The sequence below is a fragment of the Furipterus horrens genome, unplaced genomic scaffold (assembly GCF_987537825.1).
Source record: "Furipterus horrens unplaced genomic scaffold, mFurHor1.1.pri manual_scaffold_2, whole genome shotgun sequence".
Classification (NCBI taxonomy): domain Eukaryota; kingdom Metazoa; phylum Chordata; class Mammalia; order Chiroptera; family Furipteridae; genus Furipterus; species Furipterus horrens.
The window spans coordinates 176,233,031-176,250,871 of record NW_028327172.1 but is presented as its reverse complement, the minus strand read 5'-3'; the positions used below and the strand labels follow the sequence as shown (position 1 = coordinate 176,250,871).

The following is a 17,841-nucleotide window of genomic DNA, read 5'->3' as shown; positions in this document are numbered from 1 at the left end:
ACTTAGCTATGTAACCTTAATTAATTTAACTAAAGGATCTCTAGATTTCTACTTGTAAAGCTGATTATAGAATTAGAGATCCATTTTACATATCAAATTGCATTCTATTCTCAGAGTTTTGCTTTAAAATGTCACAAAAAAGTAAGGATTACATTCAAAGTTGCCTTTGTACTTAGCAGAGTCAGTAAAATGTGTATTTTTAAACTCACAATAACCTTTCTTAATCATCCACTTTAAGGAAGCCTTCAAAAGTGATGACAGATCACACTGCCTTTTAAATTTATTGGATATAAAGTTGTAGCCTGCATTAAACATTCTTAATGGCATTAATGCATGCATAGCATTTTTTTCAATGTGTCACATATAATTTTTGTGCAGTGGATAATATATGTAGCAACTAAAAATACAGACCACCTGTTGTTCAGATTTTCACTGCTGAGAGTACTGCATTGTATAGCTTTTTCCACAGTGTGCTGTGTGTGTCAATATTGATTTCAGAAAAAGTAATAAAGGATCCTGTCAAAATAAAATTAAAACCTAAGGCAATTTACTTTGCTGGAGGGGGTCAGCTTTAATAACCATCACCATCTTACCAGAACTGCTGTGAAATTTCATTAACACTGTACTCCAGTCACATATCAGCTAGGTTTACAATTACTACTTGATTATATGTCTGTATAGATCATTAGGCACAAGTCTCCTTTTTGTGCCCTGTATTGTTCTGTGCATGGGGTTTCTTTTCAATTCAGTGGAAACTCTATTCAAAGAAAGAAAATGATAAAGAAACGTTGGTACTGAAACTGTTCCTCAAGTCTGCACAAAATTACTGAACACATTGCAATTTCAAGACATTTGCCATTTTAACGCATCCATCCTTCTTAAGTTTAGCATCTAACTTCAGACCAAAGCAGAATAATTGTATATGTAAAAGTAAAGAAAAGAAAAAATATGCACGAGTTTGGGAGACCCAAGTTAATGTACCAGAAAGCACATGTAACTGCCTCTTTTCCTAGCTCTGACATGGAGAATACCCTCAGCCCCACATATTATTTATCAGTACATGTTGATCCATCCAATGCACTAGAGAACTAATCTGAAAGGACATAGAACTACAAAGGCCAAAATAGTGAGAAATGCAAACATGTGATCCTGTTCATTCAGTAGGTTGATGTCTCTATGTACTTCTTTTCAACTATAGACTGGAATTCGTTTTAAATTATATGTTATTGATTATCCTATTACGGTTGTCCTGATTTTTTCCCCCTTTGGTCTTCTCAACCCCTCACCCCATTCTTTCAGGCAATCCCCACACCATTGATAATGTCTATGGGTCATGAGAATAAGTTCTTTAGCTACTCCATTTCCTATACTGTACTTTACACCCTCATGGCTATTCTGTAACTACCAATTTGTGCTTCTTAATCCCCTCACCTCTTCACCCATTACCCCACACTCCACTCCCATCTGGCAGCCATCAAAATGCTGTCTGTATCCATGATTCCATCTCTGTTCTTGTTTGCTTCATTTGTTTTTTAGATTCAGTTGTTGATAGATTTGTAATTTTTGCCATTTTATTGTTAATAACTTGGATTTTCTTCTTTTTCTTAAATAAGTCCCCTAACATTTCATATAATAATGGTTTGGCAATGGTGAACTCCTTTACTTTTTTCTTGTCTGGGAAGCTCTTTATCTGCCCTTCAATTCTAAATGCTATCTTTTCTGGGTAGAGTAATCTTAGGTTCCAGCTTTTCATAACCTTAAATATTTCTTGCCATTTCCTTCTAGCCTGCAAAGCTTCTTTTGAGAAATCAGCTGACAGTCTTATGGAAACATCCCTGTAGATAACTAACTTCTTTCCTTTAGCTGTTTTAAGATTCTCTCTTTATCTTTGACCTTTGGTATTTTAATTCTGATGTGTCTTGGAGTGGGCCTCTTTGCATTCTTCTTGTTTGGGACTCTGTGCTTCCTGAACTTGTATGTCTATTTCTTTCACCAAATACAGAAAATTTTCTTTCATTATGTTTTATATAGATTTCCAATTTCTTTCTCTTCTTCTTCTGGAACCCCTATGATGCAAATCTTGGACCTCTTGAAATTATCCCAGAGGCTGCTTATACTATCCTCATTTTTCTGGATCTTTTTCTTCTTCTTGTTCTAATTGGTTGTTTTGCTTTCTTATGTTTCAAATCATTGATTCAGTTCTCAGCTTCATCCACTCTACTGTTGTTTCCATGTAAATTGTTCTTTATATTAGTGTACCCTTCATTTCTGACTGGATCTTTTTTATGCTGTTGAGGTCTTCACTAAGTTCATGAGCATCCTTATAACCAGGGTTATAGCTCTTTTTCTGGAGTTTTGATTTGTTCTTTCATTTGGACCATGTTTCTTTGTCTCCTTGTTTTGGCAGTCTTTTTGTATTTGTTTCTATGTATTAGATAGAGTTGCTTTAACTCTGTGTCTTGGTAATGTGGCCTAATATTATAGGTGTCTTATAGGGTCCAGTGGAATAGCCTTCCCTGTCACCCAAGCTTATTACTCAAAGTGCACCCTTCATGTGGGCTGAGTATACTCTCCTCTTGTAGTTGAGCCTTGGTTGCTGTTGGCAGATCAATGGGAGAGATTTACCCAGGCCAGTCAGCTGCAAGGATTGGCTGTGACCACTGACCACCAACCTCCACCCTCCATGGAGGATCAGCTGTGCAGGGGCAGGGTGGTGGTGCTCCAACGTGGTCTGTAGCTGTCCACTGGGTGCGCTAGTCCTGGTGTTTTCCAGGTGGTGTAGACCAAGGTCAGCCCCCACCTGTGTTTTGCCTGGGGCCACCCTGCATGAGCTATAAAGCAATCCAAGATGGCTGCTACCTGTGTTGGGCTTGGAGATTCCCAGGCAAAGCCCAGTTGTAAATTTAGGCTGGCTGGTGAGAGTGCCAGGCCTGGGGCTCACTGAGGCCAGCTTTTGCTGGATTAAGGAAGTTGTGAAGCTGAGCCCAAACCAGCCATTCATATGGAAAAGCCACTTGGGTACACCATAAGTTGGGTAGGGTGGAGTCTCTGGGGATCTACAAGGTAGGTCAAACAGTGTAAGCCAGGTTGATGGCATCTAAGATATGGCAATAGTTTGCCACCTCTATGGGTAGAGGGTTTACAAAAGGGACAATGGCCTTTTATTGCCTTGATGCCAAACACTTCAGTTTCTTCCTGTGTATCACTGGTACCTTCCAAGCTGCTACCCTGGTGGTTGTAGCTCAATGGGAATGAGTCTGATTAGGTGAGACTGTGTGTGGGTTCTTTCAGAGGAACAGTTTGGAGCTCTAGCAGTCCTCCACTAACTCAGTCCTCACTGGTTTTTGCAGCCAGAAGTTGTGGGGACTATCTTCCTATCACTGGAAACCTGAGCTGGGGGACCTGGTGTGGGGCTGGGATTCCTCACTCCCTGAGATACCCTTTCCATTAAATCTAATGCCTAGTGTCCATCGGACCTCACAAAATCTCTGAGGAACAATGTTTCTCATTAATCCTGTTGTGAATCTCATTCGGTTTTAATTTATACTTTACCTTTTCTCTATGACGGATTTTGCATTGGTCCTCATGCCTAAGGTTAAGCCCTTCTCAGCCCTTGGTCTGGTAGCTTCAGCCCTGGTCCCACCTAATCTCTTCTGCTTCAGCTGGAGGTCAGTTACAAGCAGTTGAATCACCTTCCTTTGGTCCTAGAACCATTTGGCTACATTTGTTCTATAATTATTATTATTGCCACCTAGAGGTTATTTGAGTGTATTGATTGAAAGCTTTAAATTCAAAGTAAAATAGATCTTGTTTCAAATCTGGGCCTGGTCTCCTTTTAACTATAGGTTATTTTATTCCTCTGACTCTCAGATTTCTTGCTATAATAGAGGTAATAGCTTCTACCTCATAGAAATTTTTCAATAATTTGAATAGACAATGTTTCTAAATAGTTCAAGTATCATACCATGTAGTGAATACTTAGTAACTGTTAGAAAATCATACTATGTTCCCTCATCTTATCAGGCACATAGATTACTAGGACTATTTCAGACTAATACAAAAGCTGGGTTCCTCCTTGGATATTGTAAAATAAATAAGCAAACATCCTTGACAGTTTCAGTTTTAACAGCTGGACCCAATTGTGTTTCCTTGTCCTTGAGAGCTGACACTAACAAGAATCATGGTATTTCTCTACCCTAAGAGTTTTGCCTGCCTCAAACATTTTCTTGGTGGCTCCAGGGGGAAAATACCTATTCTGTGGCTTAACATGTACAATCTGCAAGAGTTGCCTCTGTTACTACTACCATTTTAATATGGAGATATGGGTGTTGATGGAGGCATAAATACTGATGTTTACTTCACCCAGCCACTCATGCTGTGTACAACAGACTTAGAGATAAACATAGATCTCTCAAGTATTAAAATTAAATTAAGTTTCCTAAAGGGTGAAATTATCCTTTTAGTTTTGGGATCAGTCTCTTTTCAGGAAACAACATATTAGGAGCTGGATTATATTTGAATAGTACAATTTTAGTATCCTATATATAGAACTCTCACTCTGGTGCTTTCTCTCTAATATGAGGCAGCCAGTGACCACATTAGAGGCCAGGTACTTCTGCAATCTTGCTTTAAGTGGATCCCCCAACTAGCCAGGAAGTCCATCATATTTTTTCTGAAAAACAGGATTTGTGGGGGTTCATCCCTAGTATTACAGAAATTCTGAGGTGGGCATAGATTTAGGAATGCCCTGGACTTTATGACATTTGTACTTTATAAATGAAATCTGTTTTCCTCTTTCCCATGCTTGAAGTACCTGATTCTCTTTCCATTCTGTCTCAGGATAAGAGATGTTAACTTCTTTTCAAGAAATTAAGAGTTTGGAAACACATTGCCTATAATGAAATCCTAGACTATTATTTATTAGTTGGTTCAGTTTGCATAAGCTCCTTAGCTTCTCTGAACCTAAATGGTCTAATCATCAAAATGGGGATAAACCATTTTTGCCATTACATGACATAATGTTATATATTACTTGTCCCAAAGCCTGAAATATATATCTAAGAAATATCAGCTAGCATTATCACTATTATTAATATTATTATTACTCTTAATACCTTGGTTTTATTTAGTATATATCCCAGGCAATGTGATTCATTGCTAAGCAAAATCCTGTACCATAACTTAATACCCTAGACTTTTCCTGGTTTATGAGAAAACAATAAGGAAGGAGTTGTTGACACACTATCTGTGATTTCTTATTTCCCATCTAATTTTTAACACAAACATCTTGTCTTTCATTCCTAAATTGTTCTGAATTACCAAATAAAATAATTCATTTAATCCTTATCCAATTTGAGATTCCTGTACCCTATAACAGACTTTGAATGTTGGTCATTAGTATGGTATTCTAATAACCAGGATTCCAAATCCTTAACTTACCATTGAGCATTCCACAGGCTTTTTATTGTACACCCTGAGCAAATTCTTGTTACCACAAATATAAGCATTAATTTGAACCCAAGCAACTCACAAGATGAAAGCAACATCTTTTTTTCCTCATGACTGCATTTTCATATGCGTTTTGTATCCTGCTTCCTCACCATTCCCTGGGATGAATCAAGGTTAGGCCCTGGAACTCATGGTCATTCTCACATACTGAAACACCTCAGGTCACATTAATCCCCAAAGAGGTCAGTAACAAAATATTCAGTCTTATGAAATAATTTTTAAAAATCTTTCTTCCCAATTTTACTCAAAGTTAAACTTCTTCCTTCCTTCAGTTTTGGAAGCCTGGATTTATCCAGAAAAGGGTACTGAGGTTGTTGGTTTTTTAACTCTTTACAGTGCTAGCACTCATATCACTCTGGATACACCTTCAGAATTGAAAAAGGGGAGAAGGAAGGAGTGTTACTGGGAAGTATTTTTCCTGAAAGGTACTTTGATAAGTTGGCTTTAGAGATCTCCTGGGCTGGACAGCTGTTGAAAGCTGATTTTTGGCCCCCATGGTTATTTTGATAAACTTTACAAGTTAAGTTATTCATAGTTCATTTGGTTTGGACAAATGCATTACTTCTTGGTACTCTTTTCTCTCCATCACCATTTAGCCCCCCTATACCTTCTTCCACCTTCACCGACTCCACCTCCCTCAACTCCTTGGAGTCACCATGCTTAATTCCTCACTTAGCACCTGGGTATTTGGGGCTACTATGGAACCAGCTTCTGTCAAGTGTTCCAAATCTCACGTGGGGTCCTCCAGGATGGAGCTTTAAAACAACTGTTGTTTCTAACACTTGTGTTCTATGCACGATCCACAGAAAAAGCAGTTTTTGATGCAGCATTTGTAGGAATTAATCAATAGTCAAGTGCAGCCTCACTCTGTCTGGTTGCTACGCAGGGTGCTTCAGCCACAGCCTGTTGTTCTTCAGATATTCCAGGCATGCATTTGAATCCCCCTGGGTGTAAGGGTGGAGGCTCCAGAGGTGGCACTCTCAGAATAACAAAAACTCCCAAAAGAATACATTTCTCTAATTGCTCACTGACCTTTTTAACTTTACCATTGAATGCCCATTTTTGGATGTGTGGCTCACCATTTACTCTGCATTGTGGGACTGGTTGAAGAACTTTAAGACTCCAAAGAAATTAAAAATAAAAGTCTTCTTTTTAATATTTCATTAACCTAGCCACGGTTATATCACAAATCTCTATATATTCTAGTAGCATATAAACAAGTTAGGCACACACAAAAAAATTGACTCCTTTAAGAATAAGTGCAGAGGCTGGCTTAGTAGTCTTTTTTTTTTTTTTTTTGCACTTTATAGACTGAAGCACTAATAGGGCTTCTAATTGATTTTCGAAAAGAAAGGCAAATTGTGTCCATTTTAGTAAACCAAACTTCTAGGAAAGGAGAGGTAGAAGGGAACATCCAAAATAGGTTACTCACTTGGAGGAAAGCACTGCCTGTTTACTCCAGCCATAATGCACCGAGCCACTCTGCTAACTCAGTGAGGGCTCTCATTTATCTCAGCCTTTGTTCACACAGCTCTTCAGGGATTTCGTCCCCTACTGTTTTGTCTGGAGAAACTTTATTTGTTCAGGCAGGAGCTACATGTATCTTTTCTATATTTCTTTTTTTTCTTAAATGAAAACTTTCTCCCAGATCATGTGTAATACCTGTTTGCTTTTCTAATTGCCATCACATTGTCTAGCATATCACAAATGTTTACTGGGACATTTGGGTGTTTAAATCATTTAACTTTTTTGAAAGGTATATAATAATATTAAGTGATTTTCTAAAAATTGTGTTTCACTCTAAAATAATAAGATGAGCATTCATAAATAACTTGAGTATAATTTGGTTTAGTATACTTGAAATAGGCTCTTTTGACATTCACTCGCCTTTTTAATCCAACAAATGCCTACAAGCTAATAACCATTCATGATTCTCACTATTGAGTGAGTCATTAAAGTGTATTAGAAAAAAAAAATGTATCCACTGATTTTCATTGTTTTTACCCTAAAAAAGGCAATCCCTTTCTTAAAGTAGATTGACAATGGCTAAGGCACTGTACCAATACTGGTAGTTCACTATGCTCTGAATGCCTGGAGTCAGAAGAGAGATATTCCAAGATGCACTCATTTTTATTGCAGAAGAAATAAGCTGCAGGGGACTCTTTATTGTAATGGTTCTAGTTTACTAAAGAAAGACTATGGTCATTAGTGAGTACGTTTTATTGAAAACAGTCATTATGTTGAATCAGACATTCTACTTAAGAGTTTATGTCAGATGTTATGTTTGGTAAAGGCTTTTTAGAAGTCAAATAAAAAGATGTATCTAGAAAAAATACACATTTATGTTTATAATTTATAACACCATGTATGTAAAGGACCACAATAAATTAGCTTAATCTTTTGCCTCAGATATCTTTTGAAACAATTTTGTAGCTTTCAAAGTCTTTATTTTGGCCTCAATAATTTCAACAAAGTAGTGTTTATTACATTCCTAGTATACAATAAAACAAATTTGTCATGCTCTGTAGAGTCAATAGGATAAAATATAAAATAAAGTCTTTGCTTTTGAGACTTCCTGGTGGTGGAGAAATATATAAATGCACAAAATAAAGTTAAATAAAATTGATAATTAATAAATGAAAAACTTACAGGTGTGAAGGGAGAGTAAATATAAAGTAAAGGATTACTTCAATGATAGAGTGAAGGTTGAGTTAGAAACTAAAAGAATAATTTAAACAGAATAGAGAAGTGTGAAGAATACCTTGTATATAACCACAAATGAATGTTTTAATCGTCTAAGGAAAATTCAAAAAACTTAATCATTCAAAAGAAAATTAATTCATCTTGCCACTTGAGAGGTAAAACACTTCTATAAGTAACTGGTAGCATTTTAACTTTTAACAATTTAAAATCTGTTTAAATTAACATGTTGTTGTTTTTTAAAAGTCTCACATGATCTACATACTACAGAATTCTTCCATGGCTTTTATTATCAGAATTCTAGCACCATCAACTTGCCTGTCATGCCCATAATCCTCCTAAAGAAAACTGCTCCTCCTACAGCCCTGCTTCAGGATTTAGCCTTAAGAACTAGACTCCCAATAATGTCCACTGAGTCTTCTTCATCTCTCCTACTTTCTCCTTAATTACAATTTCTGTGAGCAAGGAAGGCATCTGATCCAAGGGCAGCCAATACAAATTCAGGACTTGGATTGCTCCAAAAGCTACAACTGGGGCTTTGCTTATACTTAAACAATCACACCTCTTTTCTTGAAAGACCTGTAAGAAGAATTGGCCAGGATGTATAAAGAAGAGAATTATCGGCGTTGGTTGAAAATCACCTTCGTCTTTGCCTGTGACCGTGGGTGAGATTCGGCGCCCAGAGCCACCAGGGGCCTCAGCTCACCACCTACTCGGTGTGGGGAGGTGAAACCCAGGCCCCGACACGCAAAAAAAAAAAAAAAAAAAAAAAAAAGAATTAAACAGGCAGAAAGACTAGGAAATGTAGTAAAGTAGAATTATTGCAGAGCATCGGATTGAGTCATCATATATTTCAGCCACTAGGCCTCTGGAATTGACTTGTGCTACAAATGATGCCTCTTATTTTACAATCAATGGGGTCTTTCCATATGAGGGTTCCTATACTTGGACTTCCATTAAGTAGACTTCATCTACTCTCCCATGTATACATACCTTAACACCTTAACTTAAGTGGGCTTTATGGTATCTGTTCATTATATTCCAAGAGTTTAGTAAAGCATGCATAAGAGGTTCTTGAGGGCCTTTTATATGGTTTTCTCTCTGCCTAAAATACTTTCTACTCTCCTAAACTTACCTTCGATTAGCTGATATGTATTTACCTTTTAAGACTTAGCTCAGATGGACAATTCTAGTGAAGTTTTTCTAACCACTTCAATGATGCTTAACATGACTTCTAATAAACTCCTATTTTACTCTAGGTCACATCCATTCTGTCATATTTATCACATTATTATATCATGCAGTAAATATCTTTCTCCACCACACAGCAAGCATTTTCTAGAACAAGTATACTACTAAACTAATTTTTATGCCTCTACAACTTATAAAACAATGACTGGTTCATTGTAGAGACTCCAAAGCTATTGAGTGAATAAAAATGACAATGTTTTTAAGCATTTAAATATTTGAAAGCTGAGAAGTATGTTTCAAGACATGACAAATAGTTTTTATTATTCTACTGGAAAGAATTACTTTCATCTAGAGGAGTTTGACAATAAAAAGAGTGATTAATACCAACATATATAAAATTATTAAAATAATTCATTGCACAAAAATTGTCAAATAAGTACTAAGTTAAAGTGGTGGATTACATAAATTGCTGAAGGAACTAGAAAAATTCAGTGGTAGTGTTAATGTAGAGATAATATGGCTAATGTTATTTTGAGTTGTGTTTTAAAAGTTATTTTGAGTTGTGTTGTATCTACAAATTTACATTCTGCTAGAATTTATGAAAGTGTAAATTAAATTTATGACAAGAAAATAATAGGTAACAGATTCATTAGATTTTCTCAGGTGATATAGAGATCTTTGCCCATTTTGAAATTATTCTAAAAATAGCATATTTCTGAATCAGTCTCAAAATGTTTTGCCTATAAGTATTTTCTGAAAATATCAGTTGACTTAAGCTGTTAATGTGGCTGAAGTATTTATTTTATATATTGAGAGAAATTATTTTAACAATTTATAAACTGTCTTTAATACCAAATATAGCATTTATGGCTACAATATAGAGACTTTTGTGCTCTCTGGTATTTTTTTCCCTAAATTTTAGGAAATCAAAATGCTAAACAGTGAAGTTAACATGTGCCTAAAATTCCTTAACTGCTCAGTCTTTTCAAATATTCTCAGAAGCCTTCTTCATCTAACCCTGTTTCATATTTCATTGCAATGCTTGCCAATCAGTTACAGTCTTTGGCCCCATGTCACTTTTATCCCATTGGATGACTGTCATGGGAGCTGCCCAATGGTGCGCTGCTAATGAGGCAGCTTAAAGAGCAGCTGGGGATGTGCAATTGCTGGATTAGGGTCAAGGCCAAGAGAGAAAATGGATGAGAGAGATAGCGTCTGAATGACTGCCAGTAAGCAAGGGTTCTATTATCCTGCTAGAGTAGGACATTCATTACCATCTATTGTAACATAATTTGGGTTCAGTCAAGCTGTCTCTCCCTCTCGTTGGATTTACAATTCATAAACGACAAATGGTCCAAAGGGTGCATTGTCCCTTGTGGCCATGTAACCCTGGGTTACATGGGAGAAGCATGGCAGAAATGAATGAGCTATGAAGTCCCTAGTGTGAGCCCCATCAGGAATGACACCTTGTTCCTTGGAGCTGTGACATAAGTTTTAGGCACAATGCCAAAACAGATTTGCATCTCTCTGGAGCCAGTTTGTTCATTAAGCAAAGATAAAATTAAAAAGTCCTTATTTATCCTTTGCAAAAGTCAAATCCTAATGTTAATAGCCAGTATCTCCCTGCTAATTTCTAATTTCCTTTAGTTCCTGGTAAGACTACTGCACAGGAACAGAAAAGAAGTTTGTTTTTTCCATAAGGATACAGACCTTTGGTTTTTTTAGACCAACTTCTTCCAAGACTCAGGACAGTCTTCTAGTTTTCAGTAGATTTGTGTTGTTTCTCTACTTGAAAAGCAGCATGTACTACAAAATTGTCTCATATATCTTTCTTTTTACTTTAATCACAAAGCTTCCTTTTCAGTAGGATAAATGGGCCTTTCCTTCTTCCTCTTCCCTTCTCCTTGTGTTCTTACTGATCTTTTTCAATTATACTACTTATTACCATTTGGATTCAGTGCTAAAGCCCACCTGCCATCTAAACTAATGGGACAAAAGTGTTATTGTCTAGGTGTCTTACTCAGTTAGGAAGGCAAATGAATTTGATGAAAAGAGAGCAAGCACAGTAATTCAGAGCAAATTAACCAAGGCATAGTGAAAATAATTAATCACTGTAGCGAAGGGGAAAAAACTATTAATCATCTTTGTTCTAGTCTGATTGATCATGGGACACTAGTTACCTCAGTTGTGTGATGAAAGTACTGAAACTACAACTGTAGTTCTTACATGTATTTTTAATATGGCCTTAACAAAGATAATTTTTAAATTGTTCTTGAATTTCATGGGATGTACATGATTCAACCCAGGCTGACTGTCTTTCCTCGGGGGCTAAAATTTCATCTTATATATTTTGACTGTTTCACATGTTATTATTGCCTGATGTAAATTTGCTATAATTCATCTTTATTTCTATGTATATCTTATTGAAATTTTTGTGTCTTCAATTTTAATGCTCACCAGCATAGGTATTTAAAAGGGCCTATACAGACCATGGTAAATGACCCATTAGCAAAGAAGCCACTTGGTCTTCCAAAACTTACTTTATAAATGTGTTTACAAATTTCAAAATACACATTGCCTTACTCAATTCTTAGAAACACAGAGAATTGCCTTTTAATGATTTCAGGTCTTTTAATATTATGGTTTAACATATTATCATAATATCAACTCTGATACCTAACAGTAAAAAGCCATGTCCCGACCAATAATACCTGAAAACGCTTAACAAAGCCCTCTTTACTGAAGGCATAAAGTGCTAAAAACTGATTTTTTTTTTCTTGTGTGTGGAAATGTATTAACATCCCTGGTAATTTAATACAGTTGATTAATTATAGCTATTTTACTGAGTATAAATGTGGTTTATCAGGGTATCATTGGTCTAATAAAATATCTATTTCTGGTGTTAATGCAGCCTATATGAATGAATGTGTTAGTAGATCTTTTGAGAATGTGAATGAAGATGCTAGATGCTCAAATATGTGAAATCTAATTTTATATTGAATGATACATATGGACATGAGTAATATTTTTATCCAATATTTTAGAAATAGTATTTATGTCAGCTTTATTGTTTTATTGAGGTGAAGTTTCCATTCTTAATTTGTTCATGAAACAAATTCCTACCCTGATTGTAGTTTAATTGTTCCTCTAAAACATGTGGAGTCTGTGAATTAAAGGTTGGGGACATAATATTCTCAGGAAATATTTGCCTAGAGTATTTGACAGAAGTGGAAGGGCAGGAGGGAGGAAAGGAGAATGGGAGAGAGAGTTGTAAGAGAAAGATGTTTTTTTATCTGTGAGCAAATTCTAAATGATTCTGCCATTATAAGGTTCTTTTCTTTGCGGTGAAATAATTGGTAATGGAAATGTGAAAGTAGAAACTGGATCTAGTCTTATTCTGTGTAATGAAATGTGGAGGAGATTCTGGTTCTCGGTGTGGGGGCAGGGGTAAGTTCAAGGGGAAGAAGAATGTTGCCAGTGATGCTGATATGCATTAACCTTTCCTGCAGGAAATGGGCGAAGATAGGCTTGGAGAAAAGGTAAGCGGAGTTTTTAAATGATTCCTCCACAGGACATTTAAAATCTTCAATAATTACAAAAACCATGGTATGCTTAGTAGCGTTGTAGACTTTGAGTGAAGGGGCTGAACTCAGCAAAAGGCACAAACAAAATCAGCTCTAGATGAGAAAATACATGGGTTACACCACAGCTCTCAGGTGCAGTAAAATGCCTGATGAGATCATGTACCCTTTAAAGGTCACCAAGACTCTTAAAACTTAGACAGATTTGCCACATGTCATTATATTTTGGTAATAATAATGGGTCACATTTATTTAGTTTTTACTGTGAGACAGGTAGTATGCTAAGTGTTTTAATCCTTACCACATACCTCTTCAATAAAGAAAGTATTTTCCAATTTTTTTTTCCTGAATGCTTAGACAGTTTAAGTAATTTGCCTTAAATCACCCTGCTATTAAGTTGTGAAGTTGAAATTCAAATCCAGGCAGTCTGGCTCCACAGCCCATGCTCTTAAGCACTGAACTAGACTAGTAGGGAAGGAAATGCTAATGTGTTCCCCTAAGCATTGCATTTTTGCCAGGGAATGACTTTAATACCAAGAAAGAATCAGTCTTTGGAATGAAGTGCTAAGGGCTAAAGAACAAATAGAAATTTTGAAATAAAGAGAATGATGACCACAAACAGAAGCATGTTTTAACATTATAATTTTTTCATCAAATACATTTACCCACTTAGCTTCTAGGGGAGTAACTGTACTACTCCATGGACTTTCTGGAAAATATGTTTATTAATGTAGCATATATTTAGACTGATCTAATATTCCTTTTTGCAGCCCTTCCCCTTCACTTATTTCTAGTGGGCTATAAAAGAATAAATACATAGACTAAATATTTTTCTAAAGAGTTTAGAATCTTCTAGAAATTAATGGTCAGGTTTTCTGTCCTCTACACAGCTATTAATCAAACATATTTTCATTTGAAACTTATTAGCAGACAGATATAGGTATAAATAAAATATTTGGCCTTAAAATTTTAACATCATACTATGGTTCAGATGATACTTAATGGATCAGGAAGATGTGTGTGTGAACACAAATACCCTTAGTTTTATCACCATCCTACTCCCCACACCTGTGAATAAAATGATCATTTTTGTAGGTGAATGCAAAAATTATTATTCTTAAAATAGTTAATACATGAGTATAAATAGCTATGAACCCCAACGGCCTAAAAACATGTGTCTTCTAATTCTATCAGTGAAAAATAAAATATTTTAATAAATAATCAGAATCCATGTCATATTTGTGAAGCCTCCCACAAAGCCTCTCAAATGGTGACATTAGTGGCACTGGCAATCAGCTGGAATGGCAAACATAAATGAAAAGTGCTGTATAAGTCAGCCTTCAGCCTTCATATTGTTCTGCTGCTTTATCTGTCCACTGTGGGTTGGGTTCATTGCTGTGGAAGCTCATCTTGGCTGGGTAAAAACCACAATCAAGTTGCAAATGAAAACAAATGGCTCACAAAGGAATGTTGGCAAAAAAATGGAAATTACAGAAACTTCTGCAGGTTATGTGTGTGCACAAGTCCATAATCACAGTCACACACTTGGTGGCACATACGTTTCTATTTTGGTAAATGCTAGGTCTACACCGCAGTTCAGAGTTCTCCTGAAATAACTGCCACTCAGCAAGTTAATGTCAGCACTCTCTGGTTGGCTGGATTCCCCTACACCTACTTACTTGTTCTTCCTTTTTGGCTACAAAGGTTTATCTTTCCCTTCTTGTTCTTGGCAAGTTTCTCAGATGTAAGAATGCAGTATGATTATCACAATCATGAAGGAAAAAAGTATTTTGAAATGTCACCGGAAAGAGTATATAAAATCCAACTTTTCTGAAAGATCATCATGTTAAAAAGCCCATTTTGCCTTTGAACTTAAAAACTAGTGTTTTGTTTTATTTAAATCAATGGAATGAACATGTTTCTTAGGGATTAGTCTTTTCTTTGTAAAATATATAAAAAGATGTAAACTATATACATTATATATGTAATATATCATATATACATTATGTCAATTTTGATCTGTCAACAAGTTTTAACCTTGGGGGAAAAGAATTTAAAATATTACCTGTTTCCAAATTTGTGTATAGTAAAATTTTTTTTGTCCTGGCAGGATAGCTCAGTTGGTTAGATCATCATCCCAATAGGCCAAGGTTGTGGGTTCGATCCCTGGTCGGAGCACATATAAGAATTGACCAATAAATGCATCAATAAGTGTAACAACAACTTGATGTTTCTCTTTCTCTCTCTTCCTTCCCCCTCTCTCTCTAAAATCAATAAATTAAAAATAAATAATATATATACCTTATTCATATATATAAGATCTTATTTATATATACCCTGTCTGAAAATGCGTACATATATATATCTTATTTATATATATGATATATATCTTATTTATTTTTATTTTATATTTTATATATATAGTATCCTGATACAGTAGATCACTGACATTTATCTGCAATTCTTTGAACATAGAGAAAGGATAAAATAGATAATCCTGAAGAAGAAAAGTTCTATTATCCTTATTTTTATATGAGTTTAAAAAATTAGAAAAATTGCCTAGGGTCCCACCATGATTTCAGATCCAGCTGCCTGAATCTAGACCTTTACCACCAGGCTAAAAGTGACATAGAATCTATAAAACTCTGGTCAAGTGAGGCATCAAGAAAACAGTTAATAATAATAATAATAAAATAAAATAGTTAATAATAAGAAAAGAAAGCTGTTAATGAAAAGTAATCACATCAGTTGTTTTACTTAAAAAATTGCTTCCACAGAAATAGCCAATAAATTGAGCCCTAACAGTCAGTCTCACAGCTCCATGTTCTAACAAAAGAAATCATAGCTTCTTTCAAAATTCAGTTAAAGCAAGCATGAAATGCCAAGAAAAGCAAAACAAAAAATGAGAATATAACAGCATTTATATTAATTCATAATTTTCATGGCTGTTTTCAATCTTATTAACTGAGATATTTTATTAACGCAAAATAGAGAAATTTTTCTCAATCGATTTAATGAAAAGTATCTGTTGAGCACCCTTTATGTGGTCAGTAGACACCAATACAGAAATATTAAAATGTGAAGATATGGCAACCACATCAACCTCTAATGAAGGAGTATAACGGGGGGATTTGTAAAATAAATGAAAGAATTTAGAGATCATAAATTAGAAAATGAAGACAGGCTAATAGGGTTGGAATTAGTACTTAATAAGCTGAGTCGTATGGAAGTGTGGCAGGCAAATTGCCAAGTGAAGGTGACAGAGCTAGTAGCTATGAAGCTGTTGCAGTAATTTGGGTGAGACACCGTAAGGGCTTGGATTATCATAGTGACACCATGCTGCTCTAACTTGATCTTAATTCTATTATTTATTATTGCTTTGTTGTTCTTTTTAAACACTTTAGGCCTTATTCCACTTCCACTGTTACTTTGTTACTTAATACAATTGTAATGGGAAGCAAAACAGGACATATGCTTATAAATTATCCAGTCTAATTCTAATCAAAGCTTTGGTACTGATTTGTGTGACTTCAGGATGAAACACTACACACTGTGGGCTCTAAAAGTCAGGTTTCTCAGCTTTCCAATGGAGATGAGCAGTTTCCTTACAGGCTGCAAAGGTTCTTCAGGCAATAAAACTGAATGAAATTGTGCAATTAATTACTACTTCTACACATCTTGTTCCTCCAATATTGCCAAGGAAACCTCTCTATTTTTTATTATTTCCCCCTAAGTAATTATTATGTACATCATTCGGAGTTGCTTCTAGATGCAGTACTTTACAAAACCCTCACAATCATGTGATGGCGACAATATCAGTTGACCCATATTCTATAGGAATCTTAATTCCCTCATTTGTTAACATTTGCTGCTCTCTCACTAGTTTCTAAGAATACAAATTCAATATGTCATGTAACTGACACACCTACTCCAGAATTCCAAGTCTCATGCAGACTTACAAAAGGGTTAATGAGAAAAAAAGATGATACAGTTTTCAGACAGACTAAGCCAGAGAAAGAAGGCAACACTAGATATATAAGCAATTTAACACAAGAATGCTTAAATAATAGCATAATCATATTTATCTTTTATCTCTTCCTTTTTCTCATTGCCCATAACTAATCAGCTACTTTTCTTGTGTTTTATCCTTTCAAATGCCTTGTACACCTACACATTCTTTCAGGCCACTCCAATAATCAAAAATCAAATTCAATTCTGAGCTCTATTATGATATTCATATTATTTACAAGCTCTTAAATTTCAATGTATTTCCATTAAGTAAAGAAAGAGTTCAGTCTCCTAAATTGTGAAATTTAAGCATGTCTCCAATCTGATCCAGGATTTGGTTCCATAGAGTGCTGGAGACAATGGTATAGGTGAAGATCTAATTATGTGCATCTCTTCCTTCCTCCATGTTCAGTGATATCATTGGTAGCTTATATCTATCATGGTAGGAATATTTATAGCACGGAAATTGGCAAACATTATAAATCATGGTTGCTTTCACCAGAGAGCCTATTGTTAAACATTTATCTGCAATTCCATGGTTCCATTCCAAATCCCACTATCACTATGTTTGTTACATACATTTGATACTTCCTAAATTTGTCCTAACCAAGTGTGGCCTCTTCCATTATTCTGTGATACACTTCTTCCCCATTTTGACTAAGTGAAAAATCACGGTTTTTGATATAATAACAGTATTTTTTCTAGGTGGAATTTTTTCCTATTTAGAGATTTCTTTGAGTAGCATGTCCTAAACCTCTAAGAAAAAATAAAAATAATACCTATCTTTCCAAGCCAAGCTATAACACCATCTCCTGCCAAGGCATGTCTTACAATTTTTAAGCAAAAACTTAAC

General features: G+C 35.4%; 1 non-coding gene across 1 annotated transcript; it reads left to right on the top strand.

Moving 5' to 3' along the window:
* Window positions 1–8,833: 8,833 nt before the first annotated feature.
* LOC150020062 (small nucleolar RNA ACA64) lies at window positions 8,834–8,957 on the top strand. The gene has a single exon (XR_016509367.1). It is a non-coding gene; the product is annotated as a small nucleolar RNA ACA64 (small nucleolar RNA).
* The last annotated feature ends 8,884 nt before the right edge of the window (window positions 8,958–17,841 follow it).